The following is a 27,895-nucleotide window of genomic DNA, read 5'->3' on the forward strand; positions in this document are numbered from 1 at the left end:
GCCTTAGGCTTAGGCAAATGCTTTATAGTTGCAAAAATCACTCGCCCATTTCAGAGATTTAAGCCCTGATGCAATAAAGAGACCAGGATAATTTCCTGGAAGAAATGGGTAAAGAAGCTTCTGGTGAGGTATCTACCTCCAAGGCCTTGATATACCTTTATAGTAGAAAGGCATTACTTGGATATAAGTACATGAAGATGTCCTCCTTTACTGTGACTTTGAAAATGACCTATAGCGTCTTTCATCAAAAGTACAGAGAATTAAGGATTAAGCTTATGCCACCACTAAAGAGGAGGGTGTTTAAAGGAAAACAGTTATGTTAACAATGATTCCCAAAGTTATTTTGCCAGCAAGAAGATCATGAAAGATATATTCAAAAGACTCTTAATGAGGTGTTTATAGGAATGTAGGTTATAACTTTGAAAGGTCTAGTTGTTTGAACTAGGGGATTTATTTAATAAGTTCTAATATAGCTGTACCAGGGAGCACTATGCAGCTATGAAAATGACGTCAAACAATTTTTATTCACTTGCAGATATATTAGTGATATATTGCTAAGTGGAAAAAGCAGCTTATAAAGGAGTAAGTACAATTGTGCCTCATTTAAAAAAATCCCTCTGTACGTATCATTTATTAGCATGCAAGCTCTGTGAGGGCTGGGCACTGTCTTGCTTACCACAGTATACCTGGTGCCTGGGACAAGCCCTGCCACAAACTGGGCACTCAGTCAGTATCTATTGAATATACCCAGAAGTGTAGACATAAAATACTGACAGTATTTTTCCTTGAATAGTGAAGACATGGGTGATTTTTATCTTCTTCTTTGTGCCTTTCAAAACATTTATATGCAGTGAATCAATATTAGTAAAAGACGAAGATGAAAAATGTTAAAATGTAATATGTTAAACAAAGATTTTAAAAATAAAAGAGCTGATCCTAGGGAATTTTGACAATAATAACAAAAAAGAAAGAAAAAGAAAAGAAAGTAAATCAAGGAAAAGGAGAGGATGAGGCAGAAGCGCTAGTGTTGGAGCCACTGCATCACAGCAGACGCAGTTTCAGGGCCAACTGGTAGGTATGTGGAAGTTAATACAAAGGGGCTCTTATAGTTTATAGCAATCAGAAAGGGTGGGCTTTTTAATTTTTAAGATAAAATTTAAACAGTGAAATGCACAGGTCTTAAGTGTACAATTCAATGAGTTTTAATAAATATATACACGTGTGAAATCATCACTCCAATCAAGATACACAACATTTCAATCATCCCAGAAATCCCCAGAAATATGGGATGAACTTATTTTGAAGCAACTTTTTAAGCTACATTTTTCGTGACATGTCGTGTGTTCTTACTGCCTTGCACATTTCCCTTAAACTCTGATTTAATTCCTCCATTTGAAAAACTTGTCAGGTTGAAATATGCCTTTCCAGGACTTCCCTGGTGGTCCAGTGTTTTAAGAATCCGCCTTCCAATGCAGGGGATGTGGGTTCGATCCTTGGTTGGGGAACTAAGGTCCCATGTGCTGCGGGGTTCGTGCCGCAGCTACAGAGCCCATGCGCCACAACAAAAAGCCCGTGTGCCACAACTAAGACCCAAATGCAGCCAAAAATTAAATAAATAAATATTAAAATAAATAAATATGCCTTCCAGAAAATGTGCTAATAATGTACTTTATAGGAAGGGAAGAAATGGAACTCATAGTATTTGGTTGACTGTTGAAATGCTGAATTGAAACACTGACCAAGTGAATTCACTGAAATATTTGTATTGCAAATTGTTTTCCAGCATAATGGATGCAATGATGTTTGTGGTCCCAACAGACACAACAGTCAGAAGAAGTCTCGGGTGCTCTAGACACGGATGTTTGGGGGAGAAGACAGTGGGGGTAAGTTGAGAAGGAAGTGATGGGGTGATTTCCAGAGGCAGCTGCATCCCAGAGACTTGGGAATGTGAGGATCTTTGGTGGGTGTAGAGACACAGCAGAGCAATACGGCCGATGAAGCGTGCCCCCAGCACATGCCTGCTGAGCTTAGCGTTCCTCTGGCCTCTGATCTAGTCCACTGGATACATGCAGTTGAGCACAGCAAACAGGAGGGTCTCTTGGCTGTGGCACAAAATTGTACTCATTGGGGGGGAAAAAAGCACATTTCCTGGATTTCTCTTGTGGGAAGTGTTAAAATATAGAGATGGGATGTAGACTGATGTTTTTTCCCCTTATTGTAAAATAGTTGACGTTCTTGTCTTCTCTGTCTCTGTCTTTCTTTCTCTAACATGAAGATAAACCTGGACTTCCAGGAAGGGGAAAATTCCATCAACTTAAATATGGGTTCAAACACCCATGCCAGAACAATCCAATCAGTAAACAGGTCAGAGCTGTCCCAAAAGAGGGCTGTGGAATGAACTGCAGTAGGGTTCAGGTCAGACGATTTCCTAGCTAAGTGTCAGAACTTCTTGGGTTACTATCCTGGTAGTCCAAAGAGATACGGCATGCTGTGAAGGAAATAAAAACAATAACGTGAAAACGACATTCAGGACTCTCTCCAGGTATGGACTGCAAGACATTCCTGAGCTGCCGTCTTGCCCGTGCATGCCTTCCATCTGTCCCCCTTTCTTCATGGGCCCTGCAGCATGTGGGGTGTGAAATCACTTGACAAACTGTTTCCACTGGTGGGCTATGAGAATTTCATAGTTCGACCCCTGAACATGAAGGGAATTAAGAACTGATAGGAAGGATGGTTTGGTGCCCAAGGTGGTCAGTTGGTCACCAGAAACAGTCACTTAGGTAAGAAAACACCTTTGCATAGTGGCTATGTAGGTAAGAAATTATAAGTGAGCTGAAAATTAAGGTAATAAAAAAGATTCATTTCTATGAGAAGGACAGTTAGACAGAGAGAAACAGTAAAAATTATAATCTGAGAAAAATAAGCGAGAGGAAGTTTACTTAATAACTAAATACTTTCTTTTGTCTCTCCCCTTCATTTGTAAACCAAAGTGGGTATTTTTTTGTTTGTTTATTTTCCATGCAAGAGTTAATGCCCTATAATTAATTATATTCATTATTCCAACAATAGCAACAGCAAAAATGATCTTTAAATGAAAATCGTCATTATGTCTACTTTTTAATTACTAAATATGAAAAAGGGTTGAAAATCAAATGGACGTTGTATATTAGTTACTGTGAGTATTTCACTTACTATGGTCTATTTTTTAAAAAATCTATTCTGTTTCACATAATGCTTGAAGTAAATTACATTTTCTGCCTCTCACATTTGAATACAGGACTGTTATCTTAGGGTTTCCAGCACTGTGGAAGAAACAATTTATGGAAGTAATTCTATTTCAGCTATACTGTCTCTTTCTGCTCCTTTTTTTTTTAACTTTTTATTTTATATTGGAATATAGCTGATTAATGTTGTGATAGTTTCAGGTGTACAGCAAAGCAACTCAGCCATACATATACATGTATCCATTCTCCCCCAGACTCCCCTCCCATCCAGGCTGCCACATAACATTGAACAGAGTTCCCTGTGCTCTACAGTAGGTCCTCGTTGGTTATCCTTTTAAAATATAGCAGTGTGTACATGTCCATCCCAAACTTCCTAACTATCCCTTCCCTTTACCCTTCCACCTGCGGTAACCATAACATTCTCTAAGTCTGTGAGTCCATTTCTGTTTTGTAAATACATTCATCTGTGTCATTTCTTTTTAGGTTCCGCACATAATCGATATCATACGATATTTCTCTTTGTCTGTCTGACTTACTTCACTCAGTATGACAGTCTCTAGGTCCTTCCATGTTGCTGCAAATGGCATTCTGCTCCTTTTTTATTGAAGGAAAAAAAAGAAAAAGAAATAAAGAAAACAACAATAATTACATTTATAGCCTAGGACTATGATCCTTTGAGTAAAACCACTCTCACTTCTAGTTAACCAGGGGATGAGTGAGGTCCTATTTTCTTGTAGTTTCTTCTAGTCTTAGTAAGATGAAAGAAGAATTTACAATCAAATAGAAATGATACTGCAGACATTATGACTAATTTATATAGTTAAAAACTCAGGATTGTATTCAGATCAACATGTCACAGATTTAATTTAAAAGGAAAGAGCAATTTCTCTTTTTATTTTGGTAATTTACATTGTGCATGAGTCAGTAATTGTGCTCCCAGCCTCTGATGCTGTGAACACTGATGAATGTGACTTTGTGTTCATCCCTTCTGTCGATACTAGATTTAAATGGAACTAACTCCATCATCAGGTTGGAGATAATTCAGAAGTATTGCTTGCTTTCCTTTTTCTTCTTACTGTCTTCTTTTTCCTATCTTCTAGATTATTGGTGCCTCACCAGATGGGAACAGAAGGAGATACATATTTACTGACTTATGTAAATTATATACAACAGGTCACTTACTACAGAGACTACATACGCAGAATATCTACCAGATATACCACACATATTATAGTATGTAGCCAATATTTTGTTCATGTAAAAAGTAAAGCAGAAAGTTAAACCAATTATTAAATATTTTAGGCAAAACACCCTACTGTAGAAGAAAAAGCTGTTTTTTTAACCTGAACTAGTCAGTTTAAATTAAATTGAGCAGAGCTAATATTCAATTATACTTAATTTTGTTGGGGGAAAAAATCAGACATTTCTTTTGGTTCCAAACAGTGCTAAAATCACCGACACAAAGAGGGTGGCAAATGGAAGTACATTCCTCTTCACCCCTTCTCTCTCGAACACACTGCAGACGTGCTTTTAGCCCCAGCTCTCCACCAAAACTGCTAAATCTGATGGTTGGTTCTCAATCTCCTTGTTTGATCCACCATCAGCGTTTGACACAGTTGATTACTCTGTCTTCAAACACTTTCTTCACTTGCCTCTAGGATGCCATCAGCTTCTGGTTCTTTCCTGGCCTCCTGGGCCACCCCTCAGTCTCCTCTGCTTGCTCCCCATATTCTCCCTGACCTCTGGTTGGTGCAGTGTGCCCCTGTGGCTCAGCCTCTCAGCCCCTTCTCTTCTAGGTAATTTATCCCCTTGTTGACCTCATCCAGTCTCAGGCCTTTAAATACACTGTAGATGCCAGCAACTCCCAGAGTCATATCCTTGGCCTAGACCTAACCCCTGACGCACAGACTTGCTTCGACTGCCTGCAGACCCTCCATCTGGATGTCTGATAGGTGTCTGAAACTTCACACGTTCAAAATCCAACTTCTGATCTTTCCCCAAATCTGCTCCTCCATAGTCCTCTCTCTCTCAGGAAATGATAGGTCTGTTTTTTTGCTGCTCATGTCAAAAGCCTTACAGCCATTCTTCACCGTGATATTTCTCTTATGTTCCCATATCTAATCTATCTACAAAGCCTTTACTTGTAAAATATAGCCAGAACCAACTACTTCTCACCAACCTGGTTCAAGTTGCCATCATCTTTCATCTGGATTTTGACAACAGCCTCCCAACTGGTCTCCCTGTCTCTGCCTGTTGTCTGCAAAGCTGCCAGGGGGATCCTTTTAAACCTGAGTCAGTTCAGGTCTTTCCTTGCACAGAACTCTCCAGTAGTTTACAGTTTCACAAGTTCTACAAGACCCTACGTGATCCCCACTCACCCCTGACTTCTCTGGTCTCATCTCCTACTGCTCTTCCCCTTGCTTACTCTGCACCAGCCTTACCAGTTTCCTTGCTGTTTCTCAAATCTCAGGGAGGATTTTGCTCCAGGATCTCCGCATAGGCTATTTCTTCTCTTCGTAGTTATCTTTCCCAGATCTTCACATGGCTTACTCCCTCACCTCCTTTGGGTCTTTCCGAATATTTCTTGTCAGTCAGGTCTTCTCTGATCACCCTATTTAAAATTATAATGCCTCCCCAGCCAGTGGTACTCCCTATCCTCTTTTCCTGCTTTGTTTGTAACACTTATTGCCAGCTGACATCCTGTACATATTATTTATTTATTTACTGACTATCTTCCCCACTAGGGTGTAGTTTCCTGGAGGGAAGGGATTTTTTGTGTTTCCTTCGTTGCTCTATCTCCAGGTACCTAGAATAGTTCCTGATATACAGAAAAGCCAACAAATATTTGTTGATGAAAGAATATCTATAAAAATACGTACATACCATTTGGTAGCACTTGGAACCTGTATACTTTATCCCTTGTTATTGTTGTGAGCTATGGATGGGTGAAGCTTGATATTTATAAATAAATCATATTTTAAATGAATCCGAGAAACTATTACTTGAAGGAATTTGATGTCTTTTTTATGGGTTAAAAATCCGTTTTAAAATGACCAACCATACTCTGATTTGTCTATGTTGTCAATGTAGGTTTTCATCCTAATGACTTGCTTCCATAGAGAAGAAACTTTTGGACCACTCTGTTGGGCAGGCAGATATGATGAGGCTATTTCTAACTGATAAGGAGGAAAATAAATTTAAATTTTAAAATATTTTAAAAAGTCTGTTTTTTTCAGTAACCTGGTATGGATGAGATTTGGCCAGGCCCCTCAGGACAGTTGTTGGGTTAGGCTCTATACCTCCTGAACTGCTTCAGGCCTTACCAGGTATCTGAAGATTTCCCGGGGTGGAGGAATCTTAGCTTGGTGGTATGGGAGATGATTTTGAGTGATGAACAGGCTCGCCATAAATTCCTTTGACTCAAGTAATGAGAAAGCTATTTCCTTTTCTATTCCCTTTTGACCTCAGTTTAGTATCTAGCAGCATCTATTGGAGCCCTGTCCACATCTCCACCTTTATCAAGTCAGTGTACTACTGCCAGGCTTCCAACTGCAGCACTTGTATGCTTTGCCTGAGGTCTTCTCTTGCCTCTGGGGCCTGCTTTGCTGCCCATAAGACAGCCCGGGAATGCTGGGGAATTAATGTCCCCATGATCAGCCGTTAACAGCCGTTGGTGTATAAATACCCCAGCTCTCTCACCCTTTGTGTGGGCTAGTTCTGAAGTGTGTTCTGCACTGGCTTCCAGAGTTTGCCCAGGGGGATTAAGCTCCAGTTGCCCAGAGTGATCACTGGCTTGATAACACATCATTTATTGGCTTCCTTCCCTTTTCTGCCTCACTTCCCAACTCCCTTATTTGTGTTTCCATGTTTCCTTCCCCTTTTAAGTAAACTATTTGCAATTGAATTCTTGTCAAAGAGTTTGCTTCTGGAGAAATCCAAACTAAGTACCAGTAAGGCTTTAACTACTTCTAGTGCTGTTGATCTTCCTTATTGCCAGAGAGCTAGTTCAGGCCCCAGGCTGGAAACCTTGGGTTATTGAGAACATCTTGCTAGAATTACTAACAGTTGTTTTGTTTTCGGTATACTTATTTTTCAGTTACCTTCTGTGTAGTATGATAATTATTTTATATTTACTATTGTGATATAAATGGATCCATTTAAGTTTAAAAAATGAGTTGGTTTAAATACAATGTTTGTTAAATAACAAGACTAGTTAGTGGTAAAGGGATTTGACAAAAATCATGGACTTAAATGGCTGAAGTTTGGGCATGTTGAATAAATTTGCTTTATTGATATAATTTTTAAATGTTTCCTTTTGGAATATTGCACCTTCTTCTTCCTCCCTTACCCCTCATCTCTTTTCTAGGAACAGAAGGAAGTAGCTATCACCCATAATCTTAACGCCCAGAAATAATTACTGTTGACATTGTGTTATATTTCCTTCCTGTTCTTTTCTAATAATATATGATAAATGATGTGCTGAACCCATTCCAGTAAATCTCCCTGACTACTATGACTACTATGAGTAAAGCTCGTTTTCACTTGAGTCACATTACTTGTTCCCTCACAGCATTTGACACTGCTGATCCTTCTGGAAGTCCCCTGCCTCACTGACTATGACACTGCTCTCCTCTCTCCCCTCCTAGGTCTGCTCCTTCTCATCTCCTCCTAAAGGCCCCCATCTCTGCTCCTTTCTTAAATGTGGGTCTTCCTCTGCTTCTCCCTGAGCGATCTCACCATCGCATGAAATCTCCTGCATATCTACTTCTTTAAGCCAGATTTCTATCCTCAGCTCCAGACCTACGACCTCCTTTCCCGGATGTCCCATGGCCACGTCAAACTCATCATGTTCAAAATTATAGTCATAATTTTCCTCCACAAACCTGTGTTTCTTCTGTATATCCAGTCTCATTAATTTGAGCAGAAATCAAAATGTCATCCTTGACTCCTTGCAGCTGATGAGGAGCCAAGTGCCGTCCTCTCCACCCCATGGCACTGCCTCCATGCAGGCCCCTGTGGTCTCTGAAAGACTTCAGTCACCCCACCCACTACCTTATACCAAGAGTGATTTTTTTTTTTTTATATAAAATCTGATCATGACACTTTCTTTCCTAAAACACTCTTCAATGAAGAATCCAGGAGAAATACTAAACCGTTATCTCTAGGGAATGGGCCAGGATCGTTTATTCTATTGCTTTTATATGACTTGATTTTTCTTTAACAATGAGCTTGTTATTTTTCCAATTAAAATGAATAAAGAGAAAGATTTTCAGAGGAAAACACATTCAATGAGCACCCCCTGTTGCTTACAAGCAAGGGGCTGAAAATTCACTATACTCTGCCACTTGATTCTCCCTCAGGCTTCCTGTTTCCCACGCTACAGTCTTATGCCATATGTCTCAGGCTTATCCTATAGGCTATAGGTATTCTGAACTTCCAGGGCTTTACTCATGCTGTTCCCTCCATCTGCAATGCCATTACAGTCTTTGCCGCTTGTCCTGTATTTAAACATCCTTCATGGCTCAGGTTGTGTCACCTCTTCTATGAAGGACTTCCCCACTCCAAAAGGCATGACCGTGCTTCCTTTGTTCCCCATCCTGGGGCTTTACCCTGTGGAAAGATCCACTCTGGGGCCCATGTGACATTTACACGTTTGCCCCTCCTCTTATGTCCATAAGTCTCTTGAGAGCATGGACTGAGCCTCTCAGCAAGCCCTTAAAAAAACAACATAACGAGGCCTGTCATTTGCTGAACCTCTCCCTCCCTGCTGTATACCCTGTGTGTCACATATGTCATTTCTAATCCTGAGAATAATCTGCAAAGCAGAGTCGCTTCATCTCACAGAATGAAAACTGAAGCTCAGAGCTAGGCTAAGCGTCACCCAGATGGGTTTGTGGCAGAGCTGGGAATTGGAACTTGTGCCCTCTACCGCCTCTAATGAAGGGCACTGAAGGCAGGGGCCGAGCCTTACAGTTGTCGCACTGGTGGCGGCTGGCATAATGGTGGCTCAGTAGCCCATCACTAAATATGGGTCACTGAATAATCTGGTAGGATAGTAGTCCATCTCACTAGAAAGTATTTTACCAGGTCTGTGACTTAACCTCAATCCTCTCTCTGAAAGAGATGCCCAAGGGCTTTTCAAGGACCACAGTGCAGTCTGCAGGGGTGGGCAGTGTGTATCTACCCTTGGGTAATGTGCCCTGGCTGGATGTAGGTAGTCATTTTAAAGTTGTTTGCCAAGTTCATTACGCAAGAGCATGTCCCCAGGGACAACAGCTTTGTCACTGAACAAGGCACAGACACAGACAAAGGCTCTGGGGGTAGGGACTTCACCTCGGGGAAACACAGACCTCTTAAGGGGACCAGCAGAAAGGTGTCAGTGCCGTGGGACTCCTTCTGCAGGTCTGGACGGAAAACAATGGGCTGCCGGGTACTCCGAGCGCGGGAGCTGTGTGCCTGCGTGCGTGTGGGTGGGCGGTCTTGAGGGCCGCCACAACTAGTGGAGGGCAGTGAGGCCCTGGGCAGGTCAGAGCTGGCAAGGGTGGGGATGGTTTGTGCCCCCCTAGCCTGGCTCCGGGCTGAGGGGTGGTGGAGCCTCTTCTCGGAGGTTCTCACAGCTTCCCATAAATGTTCAGCCCGAATGCATGCGGCTGGCGGAGGAGCAGGCCTGTGGCAGGGAAAATGGAACCCCCAGCTCCCTCTTGCTGGGGGATGCGGGTCGGGCACGTAGTAGTTTTGTGAGCCCGAGCAAAGGAGAAGCATCAGTACACTCAAGTCAGTGTGAAAAATGCGTGTGACTCCTGCGACTGCAGAGGTAGAGGAGACCTAGTTCCTGCCTGGCGCTGACATTCTAGGAGTGGGAGGCACACATGCAAACACAGAAAAACCGCACACTTGTGGGTGCCACGGGCAGGTCTGCTAGCACACGGTACATTCAAAGGGTGAGTGAATCAACATTCTCAATGTTTTATGCAAACGTGGAGTGCTAATCGTATTATTATGTTTACATCTAGCACACTAGCACTTAAAGATAAGTGGAAACCAAACTTGGTCCGGTTGCTTTTGGGAAGTTGAAGGCTTCCTGCTGAACAAACAGCATTACTTTTTGCTATTCAGGATTTGGGCCACACAGTACTTTGATCTAAAATTTTAGTCGATAAAGAATGAATATTTATTGTTTTTATGAGCATTGTTTTGTATGAAACAAATTTGGGGGAGTGAAAAGGAATAAATATTTAGGACAGCAAACATCTAAACGCCAGTAGTTAATTTACTTTCTTACCTTGATTTACAATGGTAACATTTGGGTGGAGAGCTGAAAAGAAGGAACACTCTTTGTTCTTGTTTTATTTAGAATTTCTAACATCTAAAGGAATGTTTTTATTGCAAGTACATAAAATAATGAAAAAAACCCCAAGGATTTAAATGCCGTTAGAGAAGCTTAACCTCAGGGTGTTAAATGAGCAAAGGATATTCTAGCAGATTTCTTTTGAATCTTTTTCTATTTTTTTCCTTCTTAAATACCTTCCAATTTCAAAGTTGTTGTTATAAAGAATAGGGGGGGGGGAAAGGAGTGTTAAAAAAGGGGAAACAAGGGAGACTTCCCTGGTGGCGCAGTGGTTAAGAATCCGCCTGCCAGTGCAGGGGACAAGGGTTCGATCCCTGGTCCGGGAAGATCCCACATGCCACGGAGCAACTAAGCCCGTGCGCCATGACTACTGAGCCTGCGCTCTAGAGCCCGCGAGCCACAACTACTGAAGCCTGTGTGCCACAACTACTGAAGCCCGTGAGCCTAGAGCCCGTGCTCCGCAACAAGAGAAGCCATGGCAATGAGAAGCCCATGCACCGCAAGGAAGAGGAGCCCCCGCTCGCTGCAACTAGAGAAAGCCCGCGTGCAGCAACGAAGACCCAACGCAGCCAAAAATAAAACAAAAAAGGGGGGAAACAGGGATTTCCCTGGTGGCTCAGTAGTTAAGAATCAGCCTGCCAATGCAGAGGACACCGGTTCGATCCCTGGTCCGGGAAGATCCCACATGCCTCGGAGGAACTAAGCCCAGTCGCCACAACTACCGAGCTGCATGCTGCAACTACTGAAGCCTGTGCACCTAGATCCTGTGCTCCACAACAAAGAGAAGCCACCACAATGAGAAGCCCGCGCACTGCAACTAGAGAAAGCCCATGTGCAGCAAAGAAGACCCAACGTAGCCAAAAAAAAAAAAAAAAAAAGGCGGGGCGGAGGGACAATAAAAAGCACCTGAATCTCCAGAGGACTAGACTCAGGACCCCACAAAGTGAGGAGAACGGACTTTTCCCTGGGAGGTTTGGGGCAGAGGAGACAGTAGTTGTCTCATAGACCAGAGAGCTTTATTTGGATGAGTCAGGCGGCTCATCCAGTCAGCATGACTAAACAGCCACCAGCTTCAGAGTCTTAGGAACCTGAAATCCTAAAATCATATTTAGAGCTGATGTGATGTTTAACAAGGGTCATCTAGAGGGAAAGCATCTGATAGGCTCAGAAGGTACAGACACTGGCTTTTAATGTTTCAACATACCATTTGCCTTGATCAGATGTTATTTTCAGGAAAGAAAATAGTCTTGTCTCTGGGACTTTGTCACACAAAAAAACTGTTCGGAAATTTTAAAATACTCAAACATTTCATAATCTCTACAAGTGTTCAAAGGGCAGAAAAATAAATCCCCATAGCTTGTGTTTTTCGGGGCTTATTGTTTTATTTCAAATTTGGTTTTCCTTATGTTTGTGTGTTTTATATCACGATCACAAGCAGCATGGTGTAGCTATGGCAATGCTTATAGAATTTGTGTGTCAGGCTCTGGGCCACAGTGGCTGGGCGGTGTCCCACACTGGGGAGCAAGGAGGAAGATGACATCAAAGAACCTGAAGACTGAGCACATTTACTTTTCTGATTCTAATGACTTTGTTTGGAAAAGAGTAAACACAATTACCTTAACAACTGAGCTGGGAGGCTTTGAGGGTTTAACACTGCATTGTTTTCCTAGGGAGAGGGTGAGGACTGCTGAGGATCATGGAGAGGGGCCTGCAGAACCAGGTGGTTTTGTTTGTTTTCATTTTCTTTTCAGAAATGCGTTTGCGTAGTTACAGAGAATTTGATGGAGTTTCTTATAAAATTAACTTTGTTTATTTTCCTTATTTAAAATGGAATTAATGTTCATTATAAAATAATTTGAGAGGCCAAAAGAGTGACCCTTCAAAGTTCTGTCACCAAATCTCTTTCTACATTTGTCCCCCTAGCCAACTGTTCCCCTACACAGATTTTATATCCATTTATAACTATGCAACGCCCGCCCCCCCAAATAATAGCATATTATTCATTGTTTCATTGTTTGCTTTTTTTCACTTAGTATATTCTGGAGGTCTTTTACTCTCAGTCCCTATAGAAGTGCTTCATTCTTTTTATCTGCAGCATAGCATTCCATTATATGGATGTTCCCTAGTTTATTTAACCTGTCCTCTATTGATAGGTATTTTGGTAGTTTCTAATCTTTTGCTATCACCAACCATGTGGCAATTAATATTCTTGTAGTTGTGGGATTTTGCTGTTGTGAGAGTGTGCCTGGAGGGTAAATAACTAGAATTGGAATTGCTAAGTCACAAGGTACGAGCATTGGTGGTTTTGTTTGAAATTGTATTGCCTTGCTTTACTTAAAGATTATTTATACTCCCGCCCGTCATATGTGAGAGAGTGCCTGTTTCCTCACATCCTTTGTAATACGGTGTGATATCAAACTTCTGAATCTTTGCCAATCTGGAAGGTGAAAATAGTGCCTTAATGTAGTTTAATGTGTACTCTTCTTATAAGTAAGGATGAACATCTTTGCCTAAGTTTAAAGAGCTCTTTGTATTTCCTATTCTGTGAACTGTATGTTCACATCCTTTTGCCCATTTTTCTATTGGATTGTTATTCTTTTTCTTATTGATTTGTTGTAGTTCTTTATATATTAATAATGTTAGTCTTCTTTTCTGGAATATGAATCACAAACATTTTTACCAGTTTGCTGTTTGTATTTTATTTTGTTTATCCCCCTCCCCTCACTATGCAGAAAATTTTTATTTTCATGTAGTCAGATATCCAGGTCTTTATCTTTTATGACTTAAGGGTTTTATATTATACTTAAAGAGACTTTTCCCAAAACAGGTTATTTAAAAAAATCCTTCCATGTTCATATCTATTTGTTAATGAATTCATATTTGATGTATCTGGAATTCATTTTGGAGGAAGGCATAAGGTAAAAAAACAGCCTTACTGATATTCTACATTTTGCCACCTGCTTGCCCCAAAACCATTTTTAAAATAATGTATCTTTTCATTAATATTTTGAAAAATTACCATTGTATATATTAAATTACCTCAGCAATTTAGTTCTGTTTCTGGACATTCTGTTTCATGTCACTGATCAGTTTTCTAGTCAAAGTCAGTACCACTTTGCTTTTAAAACTGTAGTTTCATTATGTACTTTAAAATCTTGTAGAGTTGGTTCTCTCCTATTACTATTTTTTCCCCAAATTTTCATGGCTATTACTGTTTGCTTATGGATGTTGAAATCAGCTTGTCTAGTTCCCCCACAAAAATAGTTAGCCTTTTTGTTGGAAACATGTTAAGTTTACAGATTGACATAGGGAGAATTGAATTTTAGGATATTAAGTCTTTATCTCAGAACATGGTATTTTTTGCTATTTTTTCCAAGTCTTTTTTTTTTTTTTTAACATCTTTATTGGAGTATAATTGCTTTACAATGGTGTGTTAGTTTCTGCTTTATAACGAAGTGACTCAGCTATACGTATACATATATCCCCATATCTCTTCCCTCTTGCATCTCCCTCCCTCCCACCCTCCCTATCCCACCCCTCTAGGTGGTCACAAAGCACGGAGCTGATCTCCCTGTGCTATGCGGCTGCTTCCCACTAGCTATCGGTTTTACATTTGGTAGTGTATATATGTCCATGCCACTCTCTCACTTTGTCCCAGCTTACCCTTCCCCCTCCCCGTGTCCTCAAGTCCATTCTCTAGTAGGTCTGCGTCTTTATTCCCATCCTGCCCCTAGGTTCTTCATGACCATTTTTTTTTTTTTTTTTAGATTCCCTATATATGTGTTAGTATACGGAGTCTGTCATACAGAGTTAAGTAAGTCAGAAAGAGAAAAACAAATACCAAGTCTTCTTTTATGTCTAGTAGCAGATTCGTTTAATACTCACTCCAGTAACGAGAATTCCTCCTAATGAAATACTAGCAAGAGTATAAGCTCCCCAAAGAGTTATTCAAAGCAAGATTTTGACTTACTTAACTGATGTATATTTCTAATCTTTGAGAATCCTCCTTCTCTTTATTTAAATATACACAATCAATGATTTTGCATCTGTGTGACTATATTAGTAACATAAAAAAATTAAAAACATTTGCAAAATTATCCTGCATGGTTTTCTCCTTTGGATATAGTAAGAGACCAGCAAGATAATTTTCTGGCCTCCAGCATTACATTCTCTCTCTCTCTCTCTCTCTCTCTTATTTATTTATTTATTTTTTTAAACGGCTCTGATGTCCTGCTAGCCATCTTTTTTTTTTTTTTTTTTTTTTTAATTTATTTTATTTCTGGCTGTGTTGGGTCTTCGTTTCTGTGCGAGGGCTTTCTCCAGTTGTGGCAAGCGGGGGCCACTCTTCATCGCGGTGCGCGGGCCTCTCACTATCGCGGCCTCTCTTGTTGCGGAGCACAGGCTCCAGACGCGCAGGCTCAGCGATTGTGGCTCATGGGCCCAGCCGCTCCGCGGCATGTGGGATCTTCCCAGACCAGGGCTCGAACCCGTGTCCCCTGCATTGGCAGGCGGATTCTCAACCACTGCGCCACCAGGGAAGCCCCTCTCTTATTTTTTTATTTAAATTTTACTTAACTTTTTAAACCAAATCTTATATTTTGGAATAACTTTTTATTTACAGGAAAGTTTCAAAATTAGTACAGTGTCCTTGTATTCCCTTTACCCAGTTTGCCCTAATGTTAATATTTTAAATAACTATGGAGCACTTGTCAAAATAGAAAGTAACATTGGTACGTTACTTTAAACGCTAGGCTTTACTCGGGTCTCACTAGTTTTTCCATTCATGTCATTTTCGGTTCCAGGATCCAATCAGGAAACCACAGTGCACTTGGTAGTACTGCTCTTTGGCTAACCCACTAACCATGTAGGCTCCTTGTACGGCTGGAGGAGAACCCTTGTGACCGCAGAATCAGATCACGTGATCGCATGATACAGCCTTTCTGCCCTACATGTGCCTTCCTGTATTTGCACTGCTCCATTAATCTAACCTAAACGTGTGTGTACGTATGTGCGCGTGTTTAATATTAAGGCAAACCAACATTTCTTTGTGCCTTTGGAATGTCTCTCCTTCAAATGCTATTGATAAGGTTGTCATATGTATTTTGATGAAACCACTGTTTGTTAAATCAGTAAACGGGTTCTTTTTCTTACTGTCCACATTTGCCTAATCTACAAAGATGGGCTTTTTTTTCAGTGGTTAAAAGCATGGGGTCTTACAAATCTGGGTTCAGACCTAGTTCAGATACTTACCAGCTGTGTGAGCTTGAGCAAGTTACTTAACGTCTCTGAGCTTCGATTCTATAGAATGGAATGATCACAGAAACTTCCAGAGATAACACATGCATAGCCTGTAGTACAATAGAATTTCTAATAAAAGGTAGTTTGTATACACTGGCCGTCTCCCATTCTCCCTGGTCTCAAATAAACTTTACATCCAGCACATCCCTCTAGACCACAGATTGGTATTAGCAGCATAATTTGTACGCTGTGAAGGAAAAGGTCTAGGAAGAAGTTTCAGTAATAAGGGTTCTGTCAAGTACAGATACCACACACTCTTCTAACCTCTCCTCTTTCCACACATTGCTACTTTATTCGGTACTCGGCTCGGTTTTCCTGGGTGCGCTAGTGGGAAGGATGGAATTGGCTCAGGTACGCCTGGAGGGCGGAGGCGTGTGGAGCAGGAAGGATCTCTTCTCTTCTCTCAGAGAGCTCCTTGTGTGGCTGCAGCGTTTGAACGTCTGCCCAGCTGGGCGTTGCCAAGAGGCCGGGTGGCCCCAGCTGGGGCAGAGCTCACAGGCCTAATTCTGGGTGAATCTCTGGCTCACTGTTCCATGTCTGATGGGGCCCTTAGAGAGCTTCCGCTAAGGGTAACTTTGGGTCCTTCTGGATGCCACTTCCAGGCTCTGCTGCCAAAGGGAAATTTTCTGGTTCACCTGGGATCATTCCGAAAGGACCAGACAACAGGGTCAAGCTCCTTGGTCTGCTCTGCAGACCATCCTGAGCTGGAGGGAGAGATTCTAGCTCAGGGTGTTTCTGAGAGATTTATCGTAATTAACATTTTTCAGTCAATGCTATTATCTCTGCAAAACTTGACATATTTTTCAATATGGAAATAAGTATTCTTGGCTTTACATGTAAAGGCCTTCCATCTCAGCTCACATATTTCTTTACCTGCAGGTGATGCTAATGATTCCTTCTTCTTTTTTTAATCTTATTTTTTCTACTGTAGTTATAAAATCCTGATATAAATATATATATATGTAAAATTATTATTATTGATATTATTTCAGGTTTTCAATGGAAAATTCTTTATGAGGAAAATAGAACCTTAAGTTATTTAGTTGCTCTCTTCTCTTAAAAGAGCAACTAAATAACGTAGTTGCTCTTAATATGTCCTTAATATGTTTGGAAATATTTCATAGATAAACGCAGCCTCCCTCAAGGCTATTTAGCAGCGAAATAATTCCCAACCCCAGTAATAAATAATCCATGTAAATAAATATCTGCAGCATTCTTGCACATATACATACTGTTCTGTTTTGGGGTCAGGGACCTGAGAATGAAAAAGGTTAATTTTTAGTATACTATGTCTTTGGGTAACAGACTCACAAATTTTTTCTTTGCTGTGCTACATTTAGTGTAAGATACTGCTTTACATTTTGACTGCTTCTCTACAAAGCTGGTGCATGGATCTTTACCTCTTTGAATACGAATGTAAATTATCATTACAGTATTATGGAAAAGAAAGAAGTCTAATACATACATTTCTCTCACTGCTTTCTTTTTCTCTTTTCTGGGAGAACCAGTTTGGCTATTAAGGGAACCTCTCAACAGAGCAGAGCAAGAGAAAGCAAGCTTTCAGAGAGAATAGCTGTTTACCATCAAAGCAAACTGGGTTCCACACAGACATGGTATATTATACACAAAGACGAAGGTAAATGCCCCATGGTTTTTATGAGTAATTTGCTGTGCTTATATAAATGCACCAGAGCCTCTAGAATTCTTACTGATCATATTACTTGCTGTTTTATTGTTTAGAAAAAGGCACCAAATAACCAAATGTAATTAAAAAATCTATCGTCTGGATTCCATACCCCCCACCCCCATAGTCTGGTGCTTCTGTGTGTCAACATCTATATATCAGGGAGGAGTGATTTTTCCATGTGATAAATGCCAATTTGGTGATGCCACATAATGAAAATTCACTAACCTTTTATTTATCAAAGTGTCTTTCTCTGCTCAGTTTTAAAAAGCAGGAATTTCACTTGGACTTACATATTTCTTGGGTTAATTTATATTTTATAAATATGTGAAATTATTAATTCTCTCTATCTGTAGCGTGTGTGGACCCTGAAGCTTATGGCAGTGCTGTTATCTGTTGTAGGGATGCAGACATGCTCTTTGATGTGTTATTCTTGGGGACCGGGAAGGATAAAGATGGAATACGCATTGGGCCCAGCTCTCCAGATGGGCTGAAAATGCAGCAGAGAGTTCATGTGCATTTCCTCAGAGCAGGCGCGTAACTTTCTCCTCCGCACCCTGTTGTAGGTAACAGGGTACTTCAGGGAGGCGCAGCCTCAGCCATCCCTGCCCTGCACCCCTCTAGGGTGGGCGCCGGACGTCTCCAGTCTGCAGACACCACCTCCTGCACGTGCTTGCTTCAGTAAGCTGCCTCCGCTTTTGCTGTGTGGAATGAGTCACACTACCTAGGAAAAATGCCCCATGTGAACAATAAAAATAACAATCATATACGGTGCCAGCGTATGTCCCAGCCTGTTCTAAGTGCTTTATTTCTATTAACTCGTTTAATCCTCACAACAACCCTCTAAATAGGCTTTTTAGTATCCTCGGTTACAGATGAGGAAACTGAGGCCCAGAGGGGCTACCTGTGTACCTCTCTTATTCTCTGGCCCCAGCCCTGTGTTGTTTTAGTGAATGCAGACTCAGGCTTGGCATGGAGATTCATTTTTGGTTTTCCCCCTCAGGACTTTATTCTTTAATTTAGTAATTCATTCTCTCAGTCAGTGTGTTGAGAGGTACTATGAGACAGGCGCTCACTGTGTTAGGTGTTGAGGATACAGCCAAGACCAAGTCGGGCATGATGGTGACCCCACAAAGCTTACAACCCGCTGGGAAAGCCAGACATTAAACAGATAATTACAGCAGACTGCAGTGATGATGGAGGAAAAACTGGGTGCTGTGGGAGAGCAACGCAGGGGAATCTAATCTGGTCTAGGGGTCAGAGTCATTTCCCAGGTGGAGTGAGAACTAGCCAAGGGAAGAGAAAAGAGAAAATTGCTCTAGGCAGAGGGAACTCCAAGGTAGAGGCAGGCAGGAGGTCTGTGGGATAAACAGAAAGTGCTGCTTGAAGAACTGACAAGCTAAGGTCAAGTCTGGAGTGTGGATCGGAGGGCGGGGGTGGGAAGGGAGACACTGGAGAGGCAGGCTGGGGTAGAAGATGGAGAGCTTGGCAAGTTACTGAGGATTTGTCATTTAAACTCAAAGAGAAGCCTTTAAAAGGATAATCGGGGAAGTGATGTGATCTGATGTACACTTTCAGAAAGATCTGTCCCCTGCTCTATGGAGAACGTCCTGAAGTGGGGCAAAACTGGGGCAGGGAAGACCAGTTAGATGGCTGCTGCAGTAATCTCCCAACCCTTGGGGATACCGACAAGTCCTCTCCTCAGTCAGCAGACACTTGGCAGGGTAAGAAACCTTCAAAGGGCCTGCATTCCACTGAAGGCCAGGGAAGACGAATGTGCTTGGTTTACGTAGCCGGGTCAGATTGATGTGGGGTTCCAGCAGCCCGTGTGCTCAAACTGAGGAGAGCTGGGGAGGAAGAGTGCCCAGAGACACGGCCTTTGGATGTTTGATCACTGTTGGTTCATTCAATCAATAAACATATTGGCACTCAATTTTTTGTCTAATTAATTGACAGCTACCATTTCAAGCGTGTTCACCAGTCACTGTTCTAGGCCTTGAAGTGGATTATCTCGTTTATTATTCACCACGGCCCTCTGAAGTGAGCGCCTTATTTCTTCCCCAGTTTCTAGTTCAGGAAGCTAGGCAAAGAGCTTAAATTACTTGCCTATGCCACATAACTAGTAAGAGGAAAGGAGCCAGGATTCCATTATATGAATGAATGAATGGATGAATGAGCAGAACCTACGGCCTCCGCTCATTTGCCTCTAAAAACGTGTGAGAATGCTACCTGATTGTGAACTTCCCACCAACAGTGGGTGATCGTCACTGTCTTTATGTAGATTAAGCAACTGTGCGGGGCTCACTCAGTCTACCATCTGCAGCTTTGACGCTAGAATAGAGAAAGGAAAATGCAGCCATTGACCTTTCTATGTCGTGGGCAGCAAGATGCACGTGGTCAGGCAATTAAAACAAGTGTCTGATAAGAAGACAGTTTCTGTAGGGAAAATGAATGGGTAAAAAAAGGCCATACTCATTTTTTTTAACTTTTTTTTTTTTCTTTTTTGGGCGCACCACGCGGCATGCAGGACCTTATTTCCCCGGCCAGGGATCAAACCCGTTCCCCCTGCAGTGGAAGTGCGCAGTCTTAACCACTGGACCATCAGGGAAGTCCAGGCCATACTCATTTTTAAGGAGTTTACAGTTAAGTTGAAACACTTATGCACCCATTGCATAAGTGTCAAAAGCACTTATTGCTTTTGACAATATACTCAAAAGCAACCAGGATCATATTAGGACTTTTGTTTGTCTTAGAAATTTTTCCCTTCCTCCATTAAAGAAATATTAAAAAAAATATATTCTACAAATGTAGGGTACAAAGAGGAATATAATCCAGGCTGGATTCATTATTATATCTTTATTATTGTTATTTTCTTTTTTGTTTTTATTTTTAAATAAATTAACATTAAAACATAAATGTTTGTGGCTTCTAGGTACTGTGCCGTTGTGCCTCATGGGTAAGTTGGTCCTGTTTCCAAATAAGTGACATAGAAAAAATCAGAAGATTGTTTTGATCTGAACTATGGCTCTGCAGCGGTCCCCAACCTTTTTGGCACCAGGGACCAGTTTTGTGGAAGACAGTTTTTCCACAGACGGGGAGGGGGGCGCGGCAGACGAAGCTTCGCTCGCTCACCCGCCGCTCACCGTGCCTCCCGGTTCCTAACAGGCCTCAGACCGGTACTGGTCTACGGCCCAGGGGTTGGAGATCCTGCTCTCAGGGATTCAAAGTTAGCCAAAAAGATACTAAGTGGTCAGTTTCCAGGACAAGGCAAAGATGGAATGGGCAGCTGAATAAAGTCTAGAATGAAATGGGAAGGGAGACAGGTGCATAGTGAGAGACTAGGTATTCCCTTTAACCTGATGCCAGATGTGGAATTTGGGAAGTGATTGCTAAAAGGCACTGTGCAGAGTGGGAGAGACCAACATGGGCCAATGTGCGTAGGGAAGGGCCCAGGGGAAAGGTGGGATCCTGGCCAGGACCCTGAGAGCCAGAGAGTAGATTAGGAGAGTCTGGGATCATGGCAGATGTATAGGGCAAGGCTGCGCAAGGCAATCCGGAAAGGCAGATTAGATCAGGAGGATGTGGCGATACCATGAATTGAATTGTTCCCCATTCATGGACAATTTTGCAAAAACAAAAAAAGGTTAAGTGCTGAAAGCCAGTTCAAGTCTCTGCTTGCATGGTATCTACTATGCGAAACACACAGCTGAGCCCAGAATCAAAGGGGTGGGGCAGGTCACTGCAAAGTTACATGGCAAAGGCCACCAACCTAGGGAGGAGTAAAGAACTAGGGTCAGTGAGATCGATCCACCGTAGAGAGTACCATGATACAGGCCTCATGTTAAAAGGACTGTGCCAGTAGCTACATGGAGAAGCGATCTGGGGAGCAAGAGTGGAGTGAGAGAGGGCAGGCAGGAGCCATGGAAACGACAGCGGCTTGGGGGAGGGTAGGACCAGTGGAGATGGCGAGGAAGGTTGAGTTCTGAATATATTTTGAAGGTAGAGCTGACAAGACTTGCTGATGGCTTACATGTATGATATGAGGGGTAGAAAGGAATAAAAGATGACTGCTAGGTTTTTGGCCTGAGCAAGTGGTTATCACTTCCTTTGAGGCCCCACTAATCCAAGAAGTGACTGGTGGCACGGTGATCACATGAGTGTGCTCCCTTTGTGATAATTCGTGGAGCTGCACATGACGTGCCTTTGTCTGTGTGGCTTTCTGTATGCGTGCTGGCTCTCACTTTATAGACTAGGAAATAATTGGTAGAAAAATGCTCAGTAAACACTGAGAGTCAACCTCACTACTTCCTCTGATTCCTCTGTGACTCTCCAAGTACCTGTTGAATTTATTCTGTCTCCCTTGTTTGTGCTTCAGTTCAGAGCTCTTGCCTGGACAATTGCAATAGCACTAACTTATCCCACTGCCTCTGGTCCCCTGTCCATTCTTACACGGTGGCAGAAAAATCTTTATAAAATACAGATACGATCATGGCTCTTTCCTGCCAAAAATTACTTCCCCATAAAGTAAAGGTCAAACTCCACTGTTTATGATGTAAACGCCCCTCAGGTGTGGCTACTTCTACCTAATCTTGCACTGCTCTGTCCTTCCCATTCAGCATTACAGCCGTCACAGCTGTCTGCAGCTTCCGTAACAACACCCTGTACTTGTGCATGGCCCTTCCTCTACCCGGAGTGCCCTTTTCCCCCTGTGATCCTGGATAGGACCCCACTCAACTACCTGCCCCTCTTTCCCAGTGTTCCAGGCAAAGCCTCCTCCACTCCTTTGTGCCAGCACTTGGCTTTACACTTCCTTCCATGTATTATCAGAAACAGTATACTGCCTTGTAATTATTTTTAAAGCAAAGTTTATTTTCCTTTTCCTAGCAAAGAGACCTAAATAGAGTGAGAGAACTAGCCATTTGAATATGACTTATACAAAAAAGTAATAGAAAGAAGGAAAAAAAACCCCCAACTGTCACCATTTTAAAATCTTTCCTTTTATTCTTTCCTTTCAATCTTGTTTTCAAGGCTTATTTTAAAAATATAGTTGGAAACATACAATATAAATTCTGTCTTGCTTCTTCATGTAATATTATAACAGTGACTTTCTCTTGATATTTAAAAATTTTTCATGTATTTTTATGGAAACCTATTTCCATGTTATTTCTTAGCACCTTAACTTCCTCATCTGTGAGTCTTGTCTTACATGTGTTCCTCGTCCATAAATTTATTAGATTTAGTGTTTTCCAGTGATTTATATAAGATTTTTCTATATCAAAAATGTAAACCATTGGGCTTCCCTGGTGGTGCAGTGGTTAAGAATCTGCCTGCCAATATAGGGGACACAGGTTCAAGCCCTGGTCCCGGAAGATCCCACATGCTGCGGAGCAACTAAGCCTGTGCGCCACAACTACTGAGCCTGTGCTCTAGAGCCCGCGAGTCACAACTACTAAAGCCCACGTGCCTAGAGCCCGTACTCTGCAACAAGATGAACCACCTCAATGAGAAGCCTGTGCACTGCAACGAAGAGTATCCCCCACTCGCCACAACTAGAGAAAGGCCGCACGCAGCAATGAAGACCCAATGCAGCCAAAAATAAATAAATTAAATAAATAAATTTAAAAAAAATATATATATAAACCATTTTCAGTTAAAAAATATCATTTAAGACTGAATTAGGCTGCAAGTAACAGAAAAGCAGGTGTATTTGTTTTCTGCCCCCCAGCTTTATTGAGGTATAATTGACAAATAGAATTGTATATATCTAAAGTGTGCAACATGATGATTTGATATGTGGTACATTGTGAAATCATTACCACAGTCAACTTCACACATCCGTCATCTCATGTAGTTACCTTCTTTTTGATGAGACTGCTTAGAATCTACTGTTAGCAAATTTCAAGTATACATAGGTGTATTAGTTTTCCATTGTTGCTATACTAAATTACCACAAACTTAGTGGCTTGAACAACACAAGTGTATTCTCTTATAGTTCTGGAGGTCAGAGGTCCAAAATGGGCCTCACTGGGCTAAAATCAAGGTGTTGGCAGGGCTGTGTCCCTTCTGGAGGCTTTAGGGGAGAGGATTTGTTTCCTGCCTTGTCCAGATTCTAGAGCCTGCCTGCTTTCCTTGGCTGACGACCCCTTCCTCCGTCTTCAAAGCCAGCAATGGCAGGTTGAGTCCTTCTCACGAGCATAACTCCCATCTCTGCTTCCATCATCACATCATCTTCTCTGTCTCTGATCTCTCTTCTGCTTCCCTCTTCCACTTTTAAAGACACTTGGAATTACATTGGGCCCACCTGGGTAATCCAGAATACTCTGTTTTAAGGTTAGCAGAATAGCAAACTCAATTCCATCTGTACCCTTAATTCCTCTTTGCCATGTAACATAACATAGCCACAGGTTCAAAGGATTAGGATGTGGACATCTTTGGGGGGCCCATTGTTACATGCCACACCAAGCATATAAACAAGTGAGGTGTTTACTTGTCTTATGCAAAAATAAGTCTAAGGGTATCAGTCCAGGACTGGTATGACAACTAGTCATACCATCAGATATTCAGGCTCTTTCCATCTTCCTGCTATATCATCCTTAGTGTATGGACCTTTGACACTGTACTTATTGCCTCATGGTTGCCAGATGGCTGCTGAACCTCCAGGCATTTCTTCTATGCTCCAGGAAGGAAAAAGGTGGCAGTGTGAAGGGCAAAGGAGCAAAAGATAGAAGGGAATGTGTCTTAGGTCAGATTCACCAGAAGCAGACCCTGGCCTATTCACATGTTAGTGATTTACTAAGGAAGTAGTTCTAGGATATATCAGTAAATGGATGGAGTAAGAGAAGCAGCACAGAGAAGACTATAGAGCCAAGCAAGGGAGTGCTTCAGCCTGAACTCAAGGGGAACATGGCATGAATTATACAAGTTTGTGTCGTCTCCATCTCCAAGAAAGTAGCAGACTCCTGCCCCAGTCAATGGGAAAGGGATGGGGACGTGAACACCCGGGCCTTCTGACATCTAGGCAAAGAGGCTCTTGCAGCCTAGAGGTAGCTGTCTGAAGAAAGTAACAGGTGCCAGATGTTAGGGCCAGCACAGAGACGAGCGCAGGGCGCCCGGAGCAGATAAAGGGTTTCTGAGAGGTCTGGGCAGAGCACCAAGCACTAGCTGCGATTTGTCTCTCTTGTGAAGCCTCTCTGGATGCCCTGGTTGGCAATCTCCAACACATCCCTTCTGTCCAAGCTTGTCACATAGCCACCCCTCTCTGCAAAGATGTCTAAATCAGGATTTTTAGTTGCATATGTTGCTACTTTAATAGAACTGGAGTTCTGTTAAGTAAGTGAAAAGGAGAGAATGCATATTGGGTAGGCAACCATCAGAGTCTGCTAAAATGTATTTCTTGTTTTGTTAACTTTAACTTTTAGTCATCTTTCTTAAACAGAAGATTTAAAGTTTTACATTGTAGATATTTTCTTTTGTAATTTCTACCACTATTGAAAAATTAAAATGCCCTTATTAAACAGATCTGATAAATATCAATTTATATTTTATCTGTATTTTCTAGTTTATAAAATATTTAGCTCTTTAATCTGTATCTTATTTTGAAGAATAATTTCAAGTATTGCGGCAGATGATTATCCATACAAACACACTTTTTTCTGTGGGCTGTGTATTCCACTCCACTGGTCTGTTTACTCCTTCAGTACCACACTTCAGTCTCCTCACTCTGTCTCCAGAGTTTTTGTTCCAGTGTTTAAAATTTTGTTCGAGTGCTTTTCATGCAATGTGGTTCCTGAATTCAAGTCAACAACTTCATCAGGTGGTTCCCCAAAGAAACAGCTTCCCTTCAAACAATGAAGAAAAGACTTGCTATGCTGGGCGTACTGAGAGGAGGTAGGTCCGTTTTCAAGCTGACATAGTTGATCTGCATTGTTCATGGATTCTGTACCTGTGAATTCACCTACAGGTTAAAATTTATTTGTACCCACAAAATCAATATTTGTGGTGCTTCCATACCCATTCACAGACATGGGCAGAGTGGTGAACCCTTGAATTGCCCAGGACATGAGTTTCCCAGCTGAGATGGAGCAACTCAAACTCTGCATTCATTTTTTTTAAAATTAATTAATTAATTAATTAATTAATTTTTATATTTATTTTTGGCTGTGTTGGGTCTGCGTTTCTGTGCGAGGGCTTTCTCTAGCTGCGGCGAGCGGGGGCCACTCTTCATCGCGGTGCGCGGACCTCTCACTATCACGGCCTCTCTTGTTGTGGAGCACAGGCTCCAGACGCGCAGGCTCAGTAGTTGTGGCTCACGGGCCTAGTTGCTCCGCGGCATGTGGGATCTTCCCAGACCAGGGCTCGAACCCGCGTCCCCTGCATTAGCAGGCAGATTCTCATGCACTGCGCCACCAGGGAAGCCCCACGCTCTGCATTCTTATTTCTGCCCTCATACTGAGGACAAGGGTCTTTTTTGTGCTCAAGTTAGTGCCATGTTTTTTGCATTTTTGTGCTCTGTGTTGGTGATTCTGATGTTTAAAATGGCCCCCAAGCACAGTGCTGAAGTGCTGGCTGGTATTATTATGTGCAATAAGGCTATAGTGTGCCTTATGGAGAAAATATGTGCATTAGATAAGCCTTGTTCAGGCATGAGTTGAAGTGCTATTGGCTGTGAGATCAACGATATATATTAAATAAGAAACACACAGAAAACAAGGTTCTGTGTTGATCGGTTGACAAAAATACGATCAGAGGCTCACAGTAATCTAACCCTATATTTCTCTTAGTAGCAATGGTTCAGTATTTGTTAATTCAGTGTTTGTAGTGATTTTACAGAACGTAACTACTGCAAATAACAAGAATCAAGTGTACTTTCCTAAGGGATATTTGACGATTATTTGGGCCACTTGTGATTTTTAACCTCGAGTGTACCCACGTCACCTCTTGCTCCTAAAAGATGGGACTCCTTGTATCTTATTTGGGCATGACGCAGGAAGTATTTGGATGCCTGTGACATCCCCTCACGATGCCTTCCTCTTGAGGTTGTTTAGACCCCATTATTTAGAAGTCTGGGGAAGGATTTTCATTATTTACTTTAATATATAGTGTATCTTCAGTTTCATCATTAAAACAACAACAACAGTGGTTTTGCATTGAGAAGCACTGAATACAGATTTTAGGGAGGAAAAGAAAATTGTACCCTGATTAGTGATGTTGTACATTCCTCAGTGACTTATAAAACTTTTTCTTAATGGTAAAAAGAGTTGCCATTAAGTTTTACTGTGTTCCAAACACTTCAGTAAGCACTTTATATGCTGTATTTTATTACATCCTCACAACAATCCTGCAAAGTAGGTCTTATTATCTTCATTTCACAAATGAGCATCTGTAGATCAGGGAGCTGCATTTGAATCCAAGTCTATTTGACCTAAAGTCCAGGTCTTTCCAGGTCTTTCTACTAAAGCATTCACAGTAGACACTAGTTGTTTATATTTACGGTCCTTCCTTGTGGGTAATTCATAAAACATATTAGGAGAATATGAATGAAGTTTACTCAGCTGAATGTGTCACAGTAACACCTTCTTAACTCGAGGGAAGACAAACAAATGTAAAGAGAATGATACATATTCACATATCCGTAAATTCAACCCATGCTTTGTTACTTTAACCAAGAAACAGAAATGTGTAAGGAGTAAAAAAGGAAGGCACACACCGGACCCCCTATTTTAGTAATATATTAATTAATAATAAATACAAACAGATATTAGTGTAATATCTACATTTCATTAGCTTGAAAAAAGCACACAATTCCAGAAATGGCACCTTTAGCTCCAGAATGCACTGACAATGAAACAGCAATTTGCTACGTCCAACAAATGAAACAGATCTTTTTGCAGGTGCTTTCAGGGTAATGGTAATTAAATAAATTTTTGGTTACTCCCGTCCTATGTCCTGCACTAAGTTGATTAACCTGTTTAATGAGTATATGAGAATGACCAAAGCTGACCTCACATCAAAGAGCCCCATTGTTACTGTGTGCTGACCTGAATTTTAACCGCAAACTTGGTTCTTTAATTGCTCCACAGATGTGCTGGAAAATAGAGTAGGTATTTTAAGTGGCAGTGAGTTTCTTTTCCCAGATGTGTTCTGTTACTCAATATACAGTATTAGATGCTGGTTTGCATATCCAGGCTCTGAACACTCCTCCTCTTTGCAAAGATTCGAAGTTTAACAGTTACCTTTGATACATCTGGCAGTGGTGATCAGTTTTATTTCTATGGTAAAACTTAACTATGTATTATTAAACATCACAAGGGAATTCAGAAAATAAAGTCTGTAAGTAAGTCA

At 41.5% G+C, this 27,895-nt stretch overlaps 1 long non-coding RNA gene across 2 annotated transcripts in view; it reads left to right on the forward strand.

The window, feature by feature from the left end:
* The window catches only part of LOC132366612 (uncharacterized), a 111,319-nt gene that overhangs the window by 5,727 nt on the left and 77,697 nt on the right, over positions 1-27,895 (forward strand). Inside the window, exons 4-5 of one of the 2 annotated variants that reach the window (XR_009503478.1) lie at positions 1,784-1,883; positions 17,379-17,501. This is a non-coding gene — a long non-coding RNA (uncharacterized LOC132366612). Of the gene's footprint in view, positions 1-1,783; positions 1,884-17,378; positions 17,502-27,895 lie in introns of those variants that run through there. The other variant, XR_009503479.1, reaches the window with a different exon arrangement.

Source organism: Balaenoptera ricei, chromosome 5 (genome assembly GCF_028023285.1).
Source record: "Balaenoptera ricei isolate mBalRic1 chromosome 5, mBalRic1.hap2, whole genome shotgun sequence".
Taxonomy (NCBI): domain Eukaryota; kingdom Metazoa; phylum Chordata; class Mammalia; order Artiodactyla; family Balaenopteridae; genus Balaenoptera; species Balaenoptera ricei.